The 4,311-nt window shown below is 38.5% G+C and overlaps 1 pseudogene across 1 annotated transcript; it reads left to right on the top strand.

The window, feature by feature from the left end:
• Window positions 1-1,955: 1,955 nt before the first annotated feature.
• LOC112626724 lies at window positions 1,956-2,383 on the top strand (annotated as a pseudogene). Its single transcript, XR_003119951.1, has one exon. The product of XR_003119951.1 is annotated as a 60S ribosomal protein L31 pseudogene (transcript).
• The last annotated feature ends 1,928 nt before the right edge of the window (window positions 2,384-4,311 follow it).

The following is a 4,311-nucleotide window of genomic DNA, read 5'->3' as shown; positions in this document are numbered from 1 at the left end:
AATGATGCATCTAGTTCCCCGAGGTGGGTCACTTAATGACTGTTCTGCATTGACCCAATAGAATATTTGATTTGTGTTGCTGTAAAAGACACTGTCGACTGCCAGATTGAGGTGAACATCTTGGAACTGACATAGTCAAATACAAGCAGGGCCAAAATATTCTGAGGCTTCCACACTTCCTGCCCCCGCTTCCCCCTTCCTGTCTTCTCTGAGGCAGGCGTGCAGATGGGCTAGGATTTGACACACTGACAGTGGTGGGTCTGTATCCGGCAGTTTCCTTCCCTACCACCCACCCACTACCCTTACAGTACTCGCTGTTCTCCCAGCCTCTGTCCCCCTTAAGCTACTTCTCATCACTCAGCAGAGCTTTCTTTTCTGCTGTTGGCTTTGTCAGCATTACTGCTTCACTCTGCTCCCTCTTGGAGAGAGCTGAATCAGATGAAGAAGACAGGGGTGACAGGACCCAATTTTGACAGGAAAGTTCAGTCCCAATTTCTTGCTGCTGACTGCATCTGCCTGCAGGGAGCCGCCTGCCTCCACTCTTGGCACTCCAGTGGGGCACTCTCCTCAAAGACATGAGTTCATGCCTTTTCCAGGAAGCCTCCGGGCCCTGGTGAGAAATACAGTCTATATTTCTGTTGCCCTAATAATCAATGCAAGACCATGAAAAAAGTGGCAGGCCTGAGGACCAAAGGTACCTGGGCAACTATGTGGAGAGTAGGGCCCATAATTGCTTCAGAGACAGCCTAGAAATGAAAATGATGTCAGTTTTGCAAAACTGAGTTGGAGATAACTGTGAGACCCTGAATAGATATGCAGTAGGTCATGGTGGAATCCTCAAGAAAAATCAAAGAGAAAATCTGAGATTTTAGAATCATCTGCTTTCCACCTTAAATTCAAGTTAGTCTGAAATCCCAGCTTTCTTCTGCGTAGTTTCTGCCTGCCGTATCTTTTCCCATGCTTTCTTTTCAGGCTTTGTTCAAGTGTAGTTCTTGTGTGCAGCATATAACGTGTCTTTCTCTTTTAAAAATCCAGTCAGATAATCTATCTTTTAATAGGTGGATTTAATCTCCTTACATTTATTCTAGTCACTGACAGAGTTGGAGTTATTTTTGCTACTACATTTTGTGTTTCTGCTTACCATCCTTTATCTTTATTTCCTATCCCTTTTACTGCCTTCTGTTGGATTGATAACATTTGTCTATATTTCTGCTTTGCCTGCCTCAGCTGGCTTGCAATCTATAAATTGTGTTTATCTTCTTTGGCAGTTATCTTTAAATTTTTAACATAAATGTTTAGCCATGAATTTTCTCACAAAGTCTAAATTTGTTCATTATTTCTATCCTCCTCTAGAACACGAAAAGGACTCAGCACATTTTAACTAAACAATGACTACCCCCTTTCCCCATCTGGTTATTTATCCTTTTTTAACCCTCAAATTTTCAACACACACAAAAATTTTAATTATTTTTAAACAAATTATTAAATTTACCAACTTTTTAAAAGAAAGAACCATCTTGTTATGAAAGAACCATCTCAGTGGTAATAAATTGTGTGCATAAAAAGAAATAAAGAGCTACAAGAAACAATTGTGGACATACAAATTTGCAATTGCAAAAATATGGAACCAGCCCAAATGCCCATCAATCAATGAGTGGATAAAGAAAATGTGGTATATATGTAACATGGAATACTACTCAGCCATAAAAAGGAATGAAATAATGGCATTCACAGCAACCTGGATGGAATTGGAGACTATTATTCTAGGTGAAATAACTCAGGAATGGAAAACCAAACATCGTATGTTCTCACTCATATGTGGGAGCTAAGCTATGAGACACAAAGGCAAAGAATAGTACATATACTTTGAACTTCGGAGACTCGGGGGAAAGGGTGGGGGATGGCAAGGGATAAAAAGACTACACACTGGGCTTTTCCAACTTGGACCTGGCAGAATGGCTCCTGCAAAGAAGGGTGGCGAGAAGAAAAAGGGCCATTCTGCCATCAACGAGGTGGTGACCCAAGAATACACCATCAGCATTCACAAGCGCATCCATGGGGCGGGCTTCAAGAAGCGTGCCCCTCGGGCATTCAAAGAGATTTGGAAATTTGCCATGAAGGAGATGGGAACTCCAGGTGTATGCATTGATACCAGGCTCAACAAAGCTGTCTGGGCCAAAGGAATAGGGAATGTCCCACATCAAATCCATGTGCGGCCGTCCAGAAAACGTAATGAGGATAAGATTCACCAAATAAGCTTTATACTTTGGTTACCTATGTACCTGTTACCACTTTCAAAAATCTACAGACAGTCAATGTGGATGAGAACTAATCGCTGATCGTCAAATACATCAAATAAAGTTATAAAATTGAAAAAAGAAAAGACTACACATTGGATACTGTGTGCACTGCTTGGGTGATGGGTGCACCAACATCTCAGAAACCACCACTAAATAACTTATGAATGTAACCAAATACCACCTGTTCCCCCAAAAACTTATTGAAATAAGAAAATAAATTTTTTTAAAAATTCTAAAATAGACTTATTTATTTGTATGTACACAATTGTTTACTGTAATTCAGCCTTTTCTCTGGGCTTGCTTTCATCTTAAAGAAATTTTTTTTTGTTTGTTTGTTGTTTTTTTTTTAGCAGGGTACTTTGGTTCATGCCTGTAATCTCAGCACTTTGGGAAGCTGAGGAGGTAGGATTGCTTGAGCTCAGGAGTTCGAGACCAGCCTGGGCAATACAGCAAGACCTCATATCTACTAAAAAATCAAAAAAGTTAGCTAGGCCTGGTGGTACGTGCTTGTAGTCCCAGCTACTGGGGAGGCTGAGGTGGGAGGATCACTTGAGCCTGGGAGATCAAGGCTGCAGTGAGCTATAGATCATGCCACTGCACTCTAGCCTGAATGACAGTGAGATCCTGTCTCAACAAAAAAAAGTAATGATTTATTTCTGAGAATGGTAAAACTCTTTCAGATGCAGAGTTTCTAACAATTTTATTATTTTTCTCTCACTCTTGAATAATAGCTTAAATGACTGTAAAATATTAAGTTGACTGTTAATTCCTCCCTGTGCTTTCAGGAAACTAATCTTCTGTCTTCTGGCATATATTGTTGCTGATGAGAAGTCTGCTTACTGGTTTCTCCTTGTAGATAAAGTGTCTTTTCTTTCTGGTCACTTGTAAGAGCATTTTTGGCTTTATCCTTGGTATTTTTTAGTTTCACCATAATGTGTCTCAGTGTTGGCTTACTTTTATTTATCCTATTTGTATCTCAGGGTGCACTTTCAATCAAAACCATGTCTTTCTTCAATTCAGGAATATCCTCAGCGATTTTATTTTCAAAGATGGCTCTTTGTTATTCCTTTCTTCTTCTGGAAACCCTATTTAGATATCTGTTACAGTTTCTTAATGTATCTATTTTGTCTCCTAAATGTGCTTTCAGGTTTTAAAAAAAGTTATCTTCAATCTCTATGTTGCATCCTGATGAATTCTTCAACACTACATTCTAATCCATTAATTCCATCTTTGATTGTGACCAGCCTAGAGTTTATCTTATCTATTGGGTTTTAAGTGTTCAATTATCACATTTTTTTATTTTCAATATTCTAATTTAATATTTTCTCACCTTCACTTATTGTTTCATTTCTCCTTTGTTGTTGCTGTTTCACATTTTTATGTTTTATTATGGATTCTTTTTAAATTTAGCTCTTTGAATATTTTAAGCATTATTATAAATAGCTTGTAAGATTGTTTTATAAAATTAATTTTTAGGTGAATTTTTTCCTAATTGTTCACTATACTCTTTTTTTAGCATTTGATTCCTATGAATTTTGTGATTTTCATTTACAGTAATTTGTCTTTTTTGTTTTATTTTTTCTATTTTCTGTCTCATGATCACCCCTAGAAACTAGAGAGACTATAATAGGTTGCAAGGCTTACAGATCCGACTTCCAATTCCCTAACACCCTTTGGACTTTATATGTCATTTGGAATACATCACTTACATCTAAAGAACAGTGTATTAGTCAGCTCAGGCTGCCATAACAACCAACACTGACTGGGCAGTGCTGCTGTCAGGGTTGATTTCTGACAAGGGTTTGTTTCTTGGCTTGTAGTTGCCCGCCTTCTCACTGTGCCCTTATATGGCGTCTTCTTTATGCCGGTATAGGGAAGAGGTTTAGAGATCTGGTGTCTCTTCCTCTTCTTATAAGGAAACCAGTTTATCACATTAAGGCCCCACCATTATGACTTAACCTTTATTACTTCCTTATAGGCCCTATCTTCAAATATAGTCACATTATAGGAT

This window comes from Theropithecus gelada, chromosome 6, assembly GCF_003255815.1.
Source record: "Theropithecus gelada isolate Dixy chromosome 6, Tgel_1.0, whole genome shotgun sequence".
Lineage (NCBI taxonomy): Eukaryota > Metazoa > Chordata > Mammalia > Primates > Cercopithecidae > Theropithecus > Theropithecus gelada.
Note: the sequence above shows the minus strand (reverse complement) of the source record. Positions and strands in the feature narration are given on the sequence as shown.